Raw genomic sequence first — 18,055 nt, forward strand, 5'->3', positions numbered from 1 at the left:
CTTGTCCGCCCTCGTATGGAGTATGCATCTCATGTGTGGGGGGGCTCCACTCACACAGCTCTTCTGGACAGAGTGGAGGCAAAGGCTCTTCGTCTCATCAGCTCTCCTCCTCATACTGATAGTCTTCTACCTCTTAAATTCCGCCGCAATGTTGCCTCTCTTTCTATCTTCTATCGATATTTCCACGCTGACTGCTCTTCTGAACTTGCTAACTGCATGCCTCCCCCTCCCGCGGCCCTGCTGCACTCGACTTTCCTCATGCTCATCCCTATACTGTCCAAACCCCTTATGCAAGAGTTAACCAGCATCTTCACTCTTTCATCCCTCACGCTGGTAAACTCTGGAACAATCTTCCTTCATCTGTATTTCCTCCTGCCTACGACTTGAACTCTTTCAAGAGGAGGTATCAGGACACCTCTCCTCCCGAAACTGACTTATCTTTCGGCCACCTCTTTGGATTCTATTTAGGAGCAGCAGTAGAGGGCTTTTTAATTAATGTTAACTTTTTTGTGCCCTTGAGCTGTCTCCTTTGCTGAAAAAAAAAAAAAAAAAAAAAAAAAAAACGAACATTACTTTTCATTCATTCTTTTATTTTAAAGGAGCACTTCGTCGGCGGGAAATTTTTATTGTTTTATTTTATTTGAACTTTTAATCCATCTCTAGGCTGAGTTGACGGCCACCATCAATTTTTCTCTTTTCCATCTGTCTAGCTTTGTTTTAGGCTTGATAACGATGGAAGGAAACATGGAAACATGGAAACGCAGGCATCAGAAAGCCTATTGGCTAATTACGATGGTGGCCTCTTTGGTGATTTAATCTGCTCGACAGCCTGGGGCATGGGGAGCAGATGGCTACCTCGACATTGAGAGCAGATGAAAGTACCTCGATATTGAGGAGCAGATGGAAGGAACTCAGAATTCAGTTTACTCCGACGCAGCGAGGTGACGGTCGATTCTATATTTGAAGGAGTTGATAGTATTCGCATTTACTACTTCTGAAGGAAGATTGTTCCAGTGACGGTTGACTCGGTTTGAAAAGAAACTCCTTCCGATGTCTGTGTTACATCGACTAGACTGAATGGGTAAACCGTTATTTCTACTTCTTGAGTTGGTTTGCAATTCAAAGAAATTGGAGTAATCGACGTTATTGATTTTTTTCAGATACTTGAAGACTTGAATCATATCTCCTCGTAGGCGTCTTTTCTCCAATGTAAAGAGATTGAGTCGCTTGAGTCGTTCCTCGTACGGTTGAGCCCTTAAGGTTGGTATAATTTTCGTGGCGCGTCGTTGAATCCTTTCCAGTAAATAAATTTCCGTTATGTAATTAGGAGACCAGAACTGTACTGCATACTCGAGGTGCGGTCTTACCATGGAATTATACAAGGATAGCATCACGTCTGGCGTTTTACACTCAGTTCCTCGCTATGAACCCGAGCATAGTGTTGGCTTTGTTGTATGCTTTTTTACAGTGATTCGCGTGTTTCGGGTCACTGCTGATAGTGACTCCAAGATCCTTTTCCTCCTGCATCGCTTGCAGAGGTCTCCCATTCATGATGTATGTGGTTACTATTTCTGGACCCAATGTGCATGACTTTGCATTTGTCAACATTAAAGGATATTTGCCATTTTCCGACCATTCGATAATGTGATTGAGGTCTTTCTGAATGATTTCGCAGTCGGTCTTTGTGAGGGCCTTTCCCCCCACCTTAGTGTCATCAGCAAATTTCGATATTGTGGATTTCAGTCCTGATTCGAGGTCGTTGATATATTATATGATGAAGAGAATGGGTCCCAGCACTGACCCTTGAGGCACTCCACTAGTGACTGAAAGCCAATCAGGCTGTCCGTTGAGTAGTACTCGTTGTTTTCTGTCGGTGAGCCAATCTCTTATCCACGCGATCAGATTGGCTCCAATGCCCGCCGAGTGCAGTTTCTTAAGGAGTCGCTCGTGCGGTACCTTGTCGAAGGCTTTCTGAAAGTCCAGGTATATAACATCACTGGGGATGTGGGCATCCCAGTTCTTATATATACCTTGGAAGAAGTCTAATAAATTCGTTAGGCAGGAGCGCTTGTTTCTGAAGCCATGCTGGGTGTCGGAGATTACATTATTGTCTTCTAGAAACTTAACAAGTTTGTCTCTAATAATCTTTTCGAGTATTTTTCCTGCCACTGATGTCAAACTTATGGGCCTGTAGTTTAATGCAACGCTTTTGTCTCCTTTTTTGAAAATTGGTGTTACGTTCGCCATCTTCCTGTCTTCCGGGACCTTTTTCAATTGAACAGACTGGTTGAATATGTTAGTGAGTGGCTGAAGTATTTGTTGTTTAAGCTCTTTTAATAACCGAGGGGACAAACCGTCAGGTCCTGTTGACTTGTTCGTGTCGAGTTTATCCAAATACTCTTTCACTTCTTGGTCGCATATTGAGTCAATTATCAGGGGCGTGATTCCCCTCGGCTGGTCAGGGTTCTCGGGCATTGTTTCGATGTTCTCGACTGTGAATACGGATGCGAAGTTACTGTTGAGGATTCTGGCCATCTGCTTACTGTCCTGAGTTGCAGCTCCAGTCTCGTCTGTCAGGGGACCAATATTGGATTTTACTTTCTTTTTCGATCTGATGTATGTGAAGAATTTTTTTGAGTTTGTCTTGATGTCACGCACTATTTGTTTTTCGTAGTTGCGTTTACTACTCCGAATAAGGGTGCGACAAGCTCTGAGGCTGTTGTGGTACTGAGTACGGGCTTCGGCCGTGTCATTCTCTTTCATTAGGTTATAATTCCTTTTTTTTAAGTTTACCGCCCTTTTTATTTCTCTGGTCCTGGAGGAGGAGGAGGAGGAGAATGGGGATGAATTTTGATGGTGAATGGTGTTGGTTATGTTTGTGGTGTCAATGTGCGTAAATGCCTGTAGGGATGAGTGTGGTGAGGGAAGATGGTGATGATAGCGTGAAATGAAGGTGATGGTGATGTTCGTTTAGAATAGATGTTGGGTGAATAGTGCATTAGTGGTGAGGATGCTGAAAGGAAGATGATGATGGCAGTCGAAGGGATGTTCACTGAAGAACGTGGTCGTGGTTTTGATAGTGAGAATAAAAACTTTATTCCCTAACTCAAACATTGGAATAGGCCATTTTACTCTCATTACTATACCAACAACGTTTTCCAGTATCATTTTCTTACCAGTAACACCTTTCGCTAACTCTATTCTTTCCCAAACTTAAATGTTGGACTTGTTATTTTCTTCATCGCCATCATCTTCAGAAGGCTGTGACTGAATGGAAAGTCAAGCACAATGATCTTGAAAAGAAATTTGTAGCCCTTCAGGAATTTGTTTTAACTAATGTGGCAGTGACTCCACCATCGTCGGTGGAGAGGCCCTCCACCGAGACTGTGCCCTCTCCAGACGACCCTCCTGCTTCACGAGAGGACGTGTTACCTGCCTCACAGGTTAACTCCCAGCCTGCCTCACAGGATAACCCCTGCTCGTAGCCTACGTAACAAATTTGAAGACTTAGAAGTCCTCGCAGCTACAAATCATTATCACATCATTGGAGTCACAGAATCTTGGATAGACACTTCAAATAGAGATTTCATTGCGGAATATAGATTACCGGGTTATACCATTTTTAGTCATGAAAGAGAGAACAGACAGGGTGGAGGCGTTATCTTTTATATCCACAACTCTCTCCATCCAGTATCCGTGAAAACAGATATTATAACCAATGTAGACACGGTCTTCATTGAAATTAAAAATAAATATCGTAAAATAGTGATTGGACTTATCTACAAACCGCCAAGGCAGACTCTTGATATCGACCACGCATTAAGTGAATTATTATTAGAAACAAGTAGCAGTTGCGAGGCAGTAATTGTTGGGGACTTTAACTTGCCAGCGAAAAGATGGGGTGAACCGTTGAACTGTCATACAGGGCTCGACCTGTACACAAATTTACTAGAAAGTGATTTGCATCAACACGTTCAAAAACCAACTCGAGAAAATAATATACTTGACCTTATCTTTTCAACGACAGCTGATCTAGTTAACGAAGTAAATGTTGGTCCAGTTTTTACTTCTAGCGATCACCGAACAATCACATTCAGCATCAATATGAAAGAAAGCAAAGTAACTCCTAGTAAAGAAAAGGTGCCTGATTATCAGAGAGCGAATTTCGTAAGACTCCGATCAATTCTAGATAATTCTGACTGGACTGAAATCACGGCGGAAACAGATATTGATAAATCTTGGGGGGCCCTCACCACAATATTGAACAATGCCATAAGCATATACGTACCCTATCGTAACAGACGTTCAGCTTCTAAGAAGAAACCCAAATGGTGGAATAACGAAATTCAAAATAGCCTATCTCTTAAAAAATGCGTATACAGTAGATACATATCAACTCAGACCGAGGCTGACAAACTAGAGTTGGACAGAATTCGCCGCGAAACCAAGAAATTAATAAAACGAATCAAGAAAAATCTTGAAGAATATATAGCGGAAACAAGTAAATCTAATCCTAAAGAATTTTTAGCTATGTAAATAATAAAAAGTCACTCACTTGTGGTATCGGACCGCTTGCTAATGAAAATGGTAACCACACGAACGATGAAAATGAAATGGCTACAATCCTAAATAACTTTTTCGCATCCATATTTACCGACGAAGATTGTTTATCACCTCAACCGCCGGAGGTTAGAAGGGCCGAAAAGATGTTCAGTGGCGTGCTCATCGTAGAAAGCGACATTTACGCACAATTGAAAAGATTAAAGTAAGCAAAGCTCCTGGTCCAGACAAAATTACGCCTAGGGTCTTAAAATAAATCAAACATCAAATTTATAAACCGCTCTCCATCATAATCAATAAATCTTTAAAAGCTGGAAAAGTTCCGTCGGATTGGAAACTTGAAATGTCACACCAATTTTCAAAAGGGGACAAGTCTCATCCAGGAAACTATCGACCAATTAGCCTGACATCTATTGTTTGTAAGTTAATGGAGACTATCATTCGCGACAATATGGTGAAATTCTTCGAAGAAAATAATATAATAAATAATTCGCAACATGGCTTCCGTAGTAAACGTTCGTGTTTGACTAACTTACTTGGTTTTTCACTATATTTTGAGGTGTTCGATGAAAGCAGATCAGTAGATATCATATATCTGGATTTTCAAAGGCATTTGATAAGGTCCCCACCAACGATTGCTCAGCAAACTACTGTGCTCACGGTATCTCGTAACATTCACAATTGGCTTGCGGACTGGCTCTCTGAGCGGAAACAGAGAGTAGTTCTATACGGTGTTACATATAACTGGCTCGATGTCCAAAGCGGCGTACCTCAAGGATCAGTGCTTGGCCCCATGCTCTTCTTAATCTATTTTAATGATATCGATGATGGGCTCACTTGCAAAGTATCAAAATGTGCTGATGACAAAAATTTCTAGTAAAGTAACTGCGACACTCGACGAAGAAGCTTTACAATCAGATATAGATCGACTTGCACGTTGGGCAATCAATGGCAAATGAAATTTAACGTTGACAAATGTAAAGTGTTGCACATCGGAAAAATAACAATCGCGTTCGGTACGTAATGAATGGCCAACAACTTTCTGCAGTAAGTAAAGAAAGGATCTTGGAATCACTATATCAAGCGATTTAAGGCCGGTCAGCATTGTTCAGAGGTAGTTAAACTGCAAACAAATTGGTTGGCTTCATCGGACGAGTCTTTAAAAATAAATCGGAAAAAGTAATATTAAAACTGTTTAATTCGTTGGTTCGACCCCGTCTAGAGTACTGTGTACAGTTTTGGTCTCCCTACTACAGAAAAGACATAGAAAAGTTGGAACGGGTCCAACGAAGAGTAACAAAGATGATTCCTAGGTTGAGAAATTTGTCATATGAACAAAGGCTTAAAGAAGTAAATTTATTCAGCCTATCAAAACGAAGAATGCGAGGCGATCTAATAGAAGTGTTTAAAATGTTTAAAGGATTCAGTGATATTAATGCGGAAGATTACTTTACAATTGATCGATCAAATAGAACAAGAAGAAATCACAATTTGAAGATAAGTGGTAAAAGATTCTCGTCGTACGAAGCTAAACACTTCTTCTTCAATCGAGTTGTTAATGTTTGGAACTCTCTACCCTGTGCTGTCGTTGATAATACAACAGTTACGGCCTTCAAGAATAGATTAGACAAGTGTTTTGAATCCAACCAGCAACTAAGATATTACTCATTGTCGTAATAACGTTAAGTTCTTTCGAGTAATGGTGTCCTTGTCCGCTTTTATCGCCTGGTTAGTGGTAGCAGTAATGGTAGTTCTTTCCTCTTTCCTACATAAATTCCATGCAGTTTTTCCATGCTGCATGGTTCTTTTTCCTTTCCTGCCAGCTTTGGATGGAGGGATGGGGGTGTGGGGAGGAGCTTTCGCCTTTGCTGTCCTTCATCTTCCACCTTTGATTAGATAGTTAGTGTAGCTTGTCACAAACAACCTCGTAAGGACCAGCAGGTCTGCTGTTGTTTGTTCTTCCTTTGTGTTCCTTTGTGTTCCTAAATGGGAAGTTAATCGGTTTAAGGTTCCTCTTCTTTGCCTCTAAGCACTCAGCTCGTCTCTCCTTCCCTTCTTCCTTCCCTTCTTCCTTCTTCTTCCTCCCTTATATGAGCACTAATGTTATCATCTCGCTCCCTTCCTGTTTTTCGTCCTTCCTATCTTTTTTCCTTCTTCCTTTCTTCCTTCATTCCCTCCCAGCTTAATTTTTGCCCTCATTAATTTGCCTCTATTACTTGTTCACGAGTGCTTTGGTGCTTTGTTTTCTTCATTCCTTCCTTCGTTTGATTGTTCGTTCATTCGTCTGTTTCTTCCTTTGTTTTTTCTTCTTCCTTTTCCCTGTCCGTTCCTTTACATTTTTAACTCGGTCCTCACTTTTCCTTTTTTTTTTCTTTCCTTCTTCCTTTCCTTCAAGTCCCTCGCTGTTTCCCTCTTTCTTTCCTTCCTCTTTCTTCCTGCTTCCTCTAATACATCCCTTCTCATCCCACCTTCCAACATGTGACCTACACTAAATCATTTATTATTGTCCCCCTCCTTCTCTCTCTCTCTCTCTCTCTCTCTCTCTCTCTCTCTCTCTCTCTCTCTCTCTCTCTCTCTCTCTCTCTCTCTCTCTCTCTCTCTCTCTCTCTCTCTCTCTCTCTCTCTCTCTTCTTACCTTTTCCCTTATCGTCGTTTTCCTTCAGTCCATCCATGCTTTCCTTTCCCTCTCATTTTTCATTGTTCTTTTCCTCTTTTTTTCCTTCCTCCTGTTTTTCCCATGAGTTCTTGTCGTCCTTTCTAGCTTTCTTTTCTTTTCCGTGTCATTCTACCATTTCCTTCGCCTACTGTCTTCCCTTGCTTCCCTTCATCCCCGTCCCTTTCCTCCTTTCACCTTTTGTCCCTCCTTTCGTTCCATGCCATTGGCCATTCCACATCATCATTTCCCTCTATCTCTCATTCAGTTCATTTATACTTTTTTTCAGGCTAATTTCCTCTTAGTCCATTTTTTTTCTTCCCGCTTGTCTTGGCATTCCGTGTGTCCTCTATTTATACACATTTTGTTTGTTTTCTTTCTTTCCCTTTCTCTTTCTCCTCCTCTGCCTCCATTTGCCTTTGTGTCTTCTCTCCTTTCTCTTCTTTATAAGTCGTTCCGTCCTTTTGCCTCGTTAACAGTTCGTAATTTATCTTCCGGCAGCCTCTTTATCTCCTTATTTTCTTTCTCTTTTCTTTTCGTTGTCGTCTTCTTTATCGCTTCTTACTTAATTTCTTGTTCCTCCTTGTTTTGTCTTCTTCCCTTTTCTCCTCCCCTCTCTTCCTTTTTCTTCTCTTTCTCCTTAAGAGGGGGCTTCGTAGTGCAGTGATTAGCACACTCGGCTCACAACCGAGAGAGCCCGGGTTCGATTCCCGGGCGGAATGGAAAAATTTTGTCGGCTTTTCCGATACCCTACGCCCCTGTCCACCCAGCAGTGAATGGGTACCAGGTATTAATCGGGGGTTGTGTCCCGTCTCCTGGGGTCTGTTCCCTTCTCCTATAATTCCTTCCCCTTCTGTCTCTCTCCGGCATATGACCACAGATGTTGCGCCCACTAAACTTTCCAACTTTCACTTCCTTCTTTCGTTCTTCCTCTCAGATCATCTGTCCTTTGCATCCCAACTTTCTCCTCCTTCATTCACTTTCTACTTTCGTCCTTCCTTTCAATCCATCTCTCCATTCAACCTTTCCCCCCATCACTGCCTTCTTTCATTCTTGCTTTCTTCAGCCGCTCCTTTCATTCACTTCATTCATGTTTCACTTTTTATTATGAAGTCCACTAAAAACGTAATTCTACCCTTCATTCTTTCCTTAATTCCTTCCTTCCTTCCCTTCCGTACTTCCTTCCCTTTCTCTCGCTTTTCCTTTCTTCGGCTCAGTCTAATCCAGACCTATAGATGAAAGGAAGAAAATAAAAGGAAGACCATGGATGGGTTTTAAGGAAAATAGGATGAGGAAAATAAGGGGACGACAAGATGAGGAAAAAGAACAGGAGGAAATGAAGGAGGGAATGAGTTGGTAAGGCAAGGGAAGGACAAGAACAAGAATACGAGGGAATAAAGAAGGGATGAAGAAGAAAGTTAAGTGTGTGTGTGTGGGCGTGACAAGGGCGTGGGGAGCCAGGCTGTTGTGCTGCTTCCCCTCGGCGCTGGTCAGGGGCGTGGCGGGGCCTGACAGACAGACGTAATGCTCTTGAGGGAAAGGTTTTGCCCACTACTTCTTCGTCTCAAATTGTGACCTCGACTTGCCTTACCTCTGGTCTTCGTGTTCTGTTTCTTTTCGTCTTTTCTTGTCTTTTCCTTCGGTTCTTTCGTTTTCAGGTCATGGTTTTCTTTGTTTCTTTTCTACGTTTTGTTTGTTTTCTTGATTTTTTATTTCATTTTTTTTCCATTGGTTCTTCTTTTTCGGTTCTTGTTTTTTTTAGTCTTCTCATTTTCAACTTCCTCTCATTTCGTTTTCTTTATCTTTTTTCATTTTTTTTCCTGTTTCGTCTTTCTTCATTTTTTCTCCTTTGCTTTTCTTCTTGAATTCATTTTTATTCATTTTCCTCTGATCTTACTTCCACCCTTTCCTTCCTCCTCCTCCTCCTCTTTTATATCCTTATTCCTCTTGTTTTCTTCCTGATTATTCCATGACGTCTTTACGTTTTCTAATCCTCTCTCTATTTTATCTTTTGGGGCCTTGTCTCTCTCTCCTCCACATCTTCCATCTCTTAATCTAGCATCTCCTCCTCCTCCTCCTCCTCATCCTTCTCCTCCTCCCCTTATAACGTGCTCGTGGGTCGTTTCTAATACCCTGATATGTAGGCGATCAGACCCCTTATCTTAACCTCATTAGGTGGTAACGCTGCCCCCTAAGTACTTACAAGTTACACCCTAGTAGCTCCCCTTTCCCCCCTCCCCCCTCCCCTCCTCCTTCCGTTACCCCATCCGTCTGGTAGGCTCCCGGGAAGGTCCATCAGGTAAAGCCGCCTCCCCACGCTGCCTTCATCTCCACATTTGTTCTCCACACTGTTAGCGGGTTTAGTCTCCTTGCTGGCCTCCACTCATCTCCCGTGACTGTGATCGGCATGTGTCTCTGACCCCCGTACGATCGAAAAGGTCAGCTTGAGGTTATTGGTGCTGCACTATAGCGTTACTGGGCGCCGAACAGCAGATAATTTACATGACAAAATCTGCAGCCTATCACGGTTCAGCAGCAGCCTTTGGAAACAGTTGAAATGACATGGAAAAAGATTGAGTAATTTTAAACTGGTGTAAAAGAAAAGGCCGGCAATGGGCACCTATAGAGGAAGGGAGTCGACAGAGGAAAGACACGGAAGAAAGGATGATGAAAGAGAAGGAAAAGGACACTGCAAAAAACAAGAAGTGTTTGAACAGACACAAGCTAGAACGGAACACGTCAGGCTTCCTATGGTGCGGCTTCATTAGATATACATGTCGGTTACGGGAAAGGAATATAAATATTTAACGGGTGAATGTATAGGAAGATAGAGACAGTAACCGCAAGGAAATATAAAGACAAATAAATAGAAAAGTGAGATAAGTAGAGGAATTCATAATAGGAGGAAAAGAAGAAAAAGGTCAGGAGATATAGACTTAAGAAAATACTTGCATTTACACATAGCTTGAAAGATGAACTAGTATGAATATAACGTAGAATCACTTGACTCGTCTCTGGCTAAGAAAAAAAGAAAATAAAGTAAGGAAGAAACTTTGTCACTATGTATAACAGAAAAGAAAAAAAAAAGAGTAAAAAGCAAAAGTAAAGCAGGTAGAAGACTTTCAGTATGAGGAGGATAGCTGATGAGACGAAGAGCCATAGTAAACTCTCCTGACAAAGTAAATTATTCATACAGTACATCATAAAATAGGGATGTGCTACAGAATGAAAACCTGATGTGTTAGCAAAAAATGGATGCCATATTTAACATCAGCACCTCAAAATTAGCTAAAAAAAACAACCACAAAACCTGAGTCAGCAAAAAGTGTGTTGACCACTGATATAATCAATAAAGGACAGCATATCTCTCTCTCTCTCTCTCTCTCTCTCTCTCTCTCTCTCTCTCTCTCTCTCTCTCTCTCTCTCTCTCTCTCTCTCTCTCTCTCTCTCTCTCTCTCTCTCTCTCTCTCTCTCTCTCTCTCTCTCTCTCTCTCTCTCTCTCTCTCTCTCTCTCTCTCTCTCTCTCTCTCTCTCTCAATCATCATCACTATCAGCCTGTAACGTTCCCCTGCAGAAGTCCTCGGCCTCACACAAACGTTTCCACTCGTTCTTGTCTTGTGCCGCTAATTCACAGCCTCTACTACGCGTCCCTCATTCTTCTCTGTATCACCACGCCATCTGCTGAAAGCCCTTCTCTTCAGTGCTTTTATAAGCATTAATTTCATTTAAATTAATTTAATTTAATTTCTCTCCGTCACTCTTTTAATCAATCTGAAGTCCTCATTCCTATATATGTCTTGACAATTGGATTTTTAAGTGGCATTATTATGTCTTCTAATTATCTCTTTTCTCTCATACATTTGCAGTTCCTTCTTGATCTGATACAGTGACTCCTGGAAATAATCTCTCCATTCCTCTCTGGGCACTTCGCAGTTTCCATTCCAAAAGCCGTGAAAGTCTATCCTCTGTGTCTCAGGCCCATAGGTCGTGACAAGAACGACACACTGCTGATTATGGTTTGCTTCAAACACATTGGTAGGGAGCCGCTCGATATATTACCTTGTTTTAAAAGGTCCAGCTTTATGTGTATATTGATTTCCTGTTCGAATAAAGGGAGTCATCGCGAGTGGCCCAAGGCTGTCCTAAAGACCATCACAAATGAACTCCGGGAGGCAGCATGAGCCGAGCAAGTCATCTTCTTTCCTGTTTTTTTGTGTGTTTAAATACTTTTCTGGATGTTCTGTGATGGTTTGGAGCAAGACTTGCCTCTTAAAACCACCGGACGGGAATATAAAGTTAATCGAAAATACCGTAAAGGCGCCGATCACGGAGTTTGTCGGATCCGGGATGGCAGGACGAAGGCCGACTGAGAGTGACAGATAATACTGAGAAATGGTATGTTTTGCGGGTCAGAATACATTTGTCTCTTCCCTTCTTGCTTCACTTTTTGGTTTTTTTTCTTTCTCTCTCTCTCTCTCTCTCTCTCTCTCTCTCTCTCTCTCTCTCTCTCTCTCTCTCTCTCTCTCTCTCTCTCTCTCTCTCTCTCTCTCTCTCTCTCTCTCTCTCTCTCTCTCTCTCTCTCTCTCTCTCTCTCTCTCTCTCTCTCTCTCTCTCTCTCTCTCTCTTAAACAATATAGTAGTAGTAGTAGTAATAGTAGTAGTAGTAGTAGCAGTGGTAGTAGTAGTAGAAAAAGTAGTTAAACCAAATCTGAGTACTGTTTCGTGTGTGTCAGGTCTTGATATGCCTTAACTACACATAACTAAACACGGCCCGGCGGACATAGAATCATAAGAGGGCAAGGACGGAGCCTAAGAGTAATTACTGGGCTGCAAAGTTGGAACAGGGAAGGAGGGCTGAGTTATCATTAGGCTGAAAGAGTGTCTGGGATGAAGGCAGGAAGAATGGGAAAAGAGGAAGGAGGAACTGGGAGGAGAAAAGGAAGAGGAAGGTAGAGGGATTGAAGAAGGAAGGAGGAAGAACAAGCAGTGAAAACGGAGGGAATTTAGGAGGAGAGAAGGAGATTAAGAAACGAGAATGGGAAGGAATAATGGAGATGAACAGGAGGTAGAAAATGTGAGAGGAGGGAAAAAGAGTAAGTTGTATGAGAAGCGAAGAAGAGAAGGAGGAGAAGGAGCAGGAAGATAGAAAGGGAACGAACAGGAGAAGGAAGAACGAGAAGAAACAGGAGGGAACTTTGGAGGAAGCAGGAAGGAAAGGAATACTGGAGATGAACAGGAGGTGGATAATGTGAGAGAGAGGATGGGGAGTAAGGTGAATGAGAAACAGAGAAAGAGAAGAAGAAATGGGAAGAAACTCGGGTGGAAGGAAGGGTAGAGAGAGGATGGGGAGTAGGTGAGTGAAACAGAGAAAAGAAGAAGAAATGGGAAGAAATACGACGTGGAAGGGAAGGAGTAGGGTGAGGATGCATTCAAAGGTATGATGAATTGGTGATTGGTGCGTGTGCGCGTGCGCGTGTGTGTGTGTGTGTGTGTGTGTGTGTGTGTGTGTGTGTTTGGACGCGCGGGCGCGATGCGTGTCTAATAATTCACTGGCCTACAAATTTTAACTTTTTTCTAGTGACCTAAGTTTGAGACCTGTTCTTGGGTAATTTGGTGTCACTTAGTTAAAAAAAGACAATAGTTTTTTTCTATCACGTCGTTTTTTTTATCTATGGGCTGGTCCATATTGGCCACAGCCATAGCTATAAGAGATATCCCATAAGAACATAAGAACATAAGAACGCAGGAGTCTACAAGAGGCCGGTAGGCCTGTACGAACTTCTTTGAGCCTAAGCTCCCGTGTATCTAACCACCTAATATCGCTGTCCATGAATTTATCTAGTCTATTTTTGTGTGACATTGTATTGCACTCACCACATAAACTGCTAAGCCTATTCCACTCATCCACCACCCTGTTAGTAAACCAATTTTTGCCTATGTCCCTGTTGAATCTGAATTTATCCAGTTTAAACCCGTTACTTCGTGTCCTACCCGGTTCTCTTACCAACAAAACCTTCTGAATGTCTCCCTTATTAAAGCCCTTCATCCATTTATAAACCTCGATCATGTCTCCACGCACCCTTCGCCTTTCTAGAGAATGCAAGTTTAACTGTTTGAGTCTTCCCTCGTATGGCAATCATATATGTTGATATTTATTTTATGTATGTATTTAGACAGTTATTTATCTATCTAGACACACGCAAATATACGTATAAATATATTGTATCTGTTAAAAGCGATGGTTGCTCTACACGAGTCTACAGTATGATCCTCATGAATGGAGACTCTTTATAGATAGTTCAAAAAAGATTTTAAAATATGTATTACTCCTACTGGTCACTCTGTGCATTTAAAAGAGAATCCTGAACACATTAAAACTGTATTAGACTTACTCAAGTTTGATTAACACAAATGGGTCATATGCGTGGATCTGAAAATGGTCAACTTTTTACTCGGCCAACAAGGAGGGCATACAAAATATCCGTGTTTCCTGTGTATGGGACAGCCAGGAAAGACAAACTTTGGGAAAAACTCTGGCCAGTTAAAAAAGTTTGACTGTTGGAAAAGAATCATGCACCAACCCTTGTTGAGAGAAAATCATCTTCCCAGTCCTTCATATTAAACTAGGACTAATAAGCACTTTGTCAAGCTCTTAATGTGGAGGTGACTGTTTCAAATTCATATGTATACACCATTTCCACCTAAGTTATGATAAAATAAAGGCTGGTGTTTTGATGGGACACAAATGAAAGTTAATGAAGTGCCAAAACTTCTCAGCTCGATGACTGACGTAGGAAAAAGAGCTTGGGACTTATTAGTGGCTGTTGTGAAGGGATTTTAGGGAGAAAAAAGGCAACAAGCTACAAGGTTGGTAGACATTGCTTGAGCTCTCAATCTTTTAGGCTGCAGCATGAGCATAAAGGTTCATTTCCTCTAGAGCCATCTCGATGATTTCCTGCTATTCTTGGAGACGTGAGCGATGAGCATGGCAGCCTTCATCAAGATATCAAGGTTATGGGGAGATATCAAGGCAGGTGGCACACACATGTTGGAGTTAGACCTCATCTTGACTATGCAGTTCAGTTCTGGTCACCTTACTATAGAATAGATATCAAAATGTTAGAATCGGTGCAGGAGGATGACTAAGATGATTCAGGGGTTGGCTTGCCATACGAGGAAAGACTCAAACAGTTAAACTTGCATTCTCTAGAAAGGCGAAGGGTGCGTGGAGACATGATCGAGGTTTATAAATGGATGAAGGGCAATAATAAGGGAGACATTCATAAGGTTTTGTTGTTAAGAGAACCGGGTAGGACACGAAGTAATGGGTTTAAACTGGATAAATTCAGATTAAACAGGGACATAGGCAAAAATTGGTTTACAAACAGGGTGGTGGATGAGTGGAATAGGCTTAGCAGTCATTTGGTGAGTGCCAATACAATTGTCACATTAAAAAATAGATTAGATAAACTCATGGACAGCGATATTAGGTGGGGTTAGATACACGGGAGCTTAGATTCAAAGGAGCTGCCTCGTACAGGCCTACCGGCCTCTTGCAGACTCCTACGTTCTTATGTTCTTATGTTCTTATGATGGCAGACTACTACTCAGAGTCCTTTCCTTGTTTCTATCTTCATCTTCTTGTCTCCTTTTCATTTCCTCACCTCTACCACACCTTCTTGTCTCCTTTTCATCTCCTCACCTCCACCACACCTTCTTGTCTCCTTTTCATCTCCTCACCTCTACCACACCTTCTTGTCTCCTTTTCATCTCCTCACCTCCACCACACCTTCTTGTCTCCTTTTCATCTCCTCACCTCTACCACACCTTCTTGTCACCTTTTCATCTCCTCACCTCCACCACACCTTCTTGTCTCCTTTTCATCTCCTCACCTCCACCACACCTTCTTGTCACCTTTTCATCTCCTCACCTCTACTACACCTTCTTGTCTCCTTTTCATCTCCTCACCTCTACCACACCTTCTTGTCACCTTTTCATCTCCTCACCTCTACCACACCTTCTTGTCTCCTTTTCATCTCCTCACCTCTACCACACCTTCTTGTCACCTTTTCATATCCTCACATAAGAACATAAGAACATAAGAACATAGGGAAACTGCAAGAGGCCGGGTTGCCTACACAGGGCAGCTCCAGAATCCCCCCCACTACTCACGGTGGGTGAGGTGTCGTTACAGGGGTTACAGGTAGAGGCTTGATCCTCGTTATACCGGCGGTACCCAGGCACTCATCCAGCACCCCGTCACCTTACTGCACCCACACCTCACTGCCACCTGTCGTCCTCGTCCATGTAGCTATCCAGTCTACTCTTAAAACAAGCTATCGTCCCTGCACTAACTATGTGATTGCTGAGCTATTCCATTCCCCCACCACCCTATTACTAAACCAATGCTTGCCTATATCTCTCCTAAATCTATACTTTTCTAATTTAAATCCATTACTGCGAGTAATATCCTGCTGGCTAAATCTCAGTACTTTACTTATATCGCCTTTGTTGTAACCCTCGACCCATTTGAATACTTCTATCAGATCTCCCCGCACTCTTCGTCTCTCTAATGAATATGGTTAGATATTTCAGCCTATTTTTGATATGGGAGGTTCTCAGCCCTGAATCATCTTGGTCATCCTCCTCTGAACTGATTCTAGCAAGTTGATGTCCATTCTGAAGTGTGGGCACCAAAACTGGACAGCATAATCTAAGTGTTGCCTAACTAACGCTAAATAGAGTCTGAGGATGACCTCTGCACTCCTGTTGGTTACCATCCTGTTAATAAAGCCTAATACCCTGTTAGCCCTAGTCCTCGCACTAATACATTGCTTCCTTAGTTTTAGGTCCGAGTTCACTAACACTCCCGTCCCTTTCACACTCAGACTTGCCAATCGCTGTGGAGTCTAAACTATACCCGTGTAATGGGTTGCGTGTTCCTACACTAAGTACGCTACACTTGGTGATGTTAAAATTCATCTGCCATTTCTCTGACCAAGCTGACAGTTTGTTGAGATCCTCCTGCAGTGCTCTAGCATCCTCCCCTGCCCTAATAGTGCGTCCTATTTTGGTGTCATCTGCAAATTTACCTATGTCACTAGTTATCCCATTGTCTATGTCACTGATGTAGATAATGAATAGAAGCGGGCCTAAAACTGAACCTTGAGGAACCCCACTGGTAACATTACCTATACGGATTTTTTAGCGTTAATGGTAACCCTCTGTTTCCTGTCGCTAATCCACGCCTTAATCCAATCAAATACCTTCCCTCTTATCCCATGAGCCCTGACTTTATTTAACAGTCTCTGGTGAGGTACCTTATCGAAGGCCTTACTAAAATCAGGATAAACCACATCATAGCTCTCATCATTGTCAGCTGCCTCGTATACTCTATTGTAAAAGGATATAAGATTAGTGAGGCACGACTTTCCTTTAGTAAACCCATGCTGTGAGTCGTGAATTAAATTATGTGTGTCTATATGGTCCCTAATACTATCAGCTATTATTGACTCAATCATTTTACCTATAACTGACGTCAAACTAATCGGCCTATAGTTCTCCATAGAAGATTTGTCACCCTTCTTAAATATTGGAATAACGTGTGCCTGCCTCCATGAAACAGGCACCACCCCTGTGTCTAGTGACTTCCTAAATACTTCTGCTAACTGCCCACTTATTTCAGTTTCACATTCCTTTATTACCCTGGGGAAAAGTTCATCTGGCCCTGGCGCCTTAGTGACTTTAAGTCTATCTATCTGTCTAATCACGAGCTCCCTACTTATGTTGATGTCGGTTAATTCTTCTACCTCTTCTCCCCCGTAGATCTGTTCTCCCTGAGGTATATCATCTAATCTTTCCTTGGTAAATTCAGTTCAGAAATATCTATTTAACGCCTCGCTCATTTCCTCATCACTGTCAATCAGCGATTCTCCTGGCTTAAGCGGCCCTATCTTATCCCTAACCTTGGTCCTATATAGGTGAAAGAAGCCCTTTGGATTGGTCTTTGCGTCCCTGTAATTCTAATCTCATATTACATTTTACCACATGGTTTCTCTTTACTGCTCCAGCTAAATCGTTGTAACTATCCCTAGGTGAGTTTCCCCCTTTTAATTCTAACATATAGTCCTCTTTTCCTTCCTATTTCAGTTTTAGCCTGTCTGTCATCCATCGCAGGGTAATTTGGTACCTGTTGACCTGACTTCCCTGTGAGAATAAATTGTTTCTGTCCTAATTTAATCTCCTGACCAGACTGTTATACTCACCCTCAAGCTACTGACCTAACGAGTGACCTCACCAGAGATTACCGCCCCTCCCTGCCCTGGGTCGTGACCTACTTCTGATCTCACTCCCCTAAGCTTCTGCAGCTGCTTTCTTAAGCCCTCATAGTCTGCCTTCCTGAAGTCAGGTATTAATGTGTTGTTACTGCTTACTCTATCCTCACATTCAATATTAAATCTAATTACCTTACGATCACTGTTACCTAATGAATCCCCATAATAATAATTATTTTCGTGAAGTAAATAAGATGTGCTCACCAGGGCTCGAACCTGGGACCTTCTGTGTGTTAGACAGATGTGATAACCACTACACCATGAGCACCTCTACCTCTACCACACCTTCTTTCCCTCATCTCCTCCTTCTCCTCACCTTCTTGTCACCTTTTCACCTCCTCACCTCTACCACACCTTCTTGTCACCTTTTCATCTCCTCACCTCTACCACACCTTCTTTCCCTCATCTCCTCCTTCTCCTCACCTTCTTGTCACCTTTTCATCTCCTCACCTCTACCACACCTTCTTTCCCTCATCTCCTCCTTCTCCTCACCTTCTTGTCACCTTTT

General features: G+C 42.3%; 1 non-coding gene across 1 annotated transcript; it reads right to left on the reverse strand.

The window, feature by feature from the left end:
* Positions 1 to 17,742: 17,742 nt before the first annotated feature.
* On the reverse strand, positions 17,743 to 17,815 carry Trnav-aac (transfer RNA valine (anticodon AAC)). The gene has a single exon. It is a non-coding gene; the product is annotated as a tRNA-Val (tRNA).
* Positions 17,816 to 18,055: the final 240 nt, after the last annotated feature.

The sequence above is a fragment of the Eriocheir sinensis genome, unplaced genomic scaffold, assembly GCF_024679095.1.
Source record: "Eriocheir sinensis breed Jianghai 21 unplaced genomic scaffold, ASM2467909v1 Scaffold545, whole genome shotgun sequence".
Lineage (NCBI taxonomy): Eukaryota > Metazoa > Arthropoda > Malacostraca > Decapoda > Varunidae > Eriocheir > Eriocheir sinensis.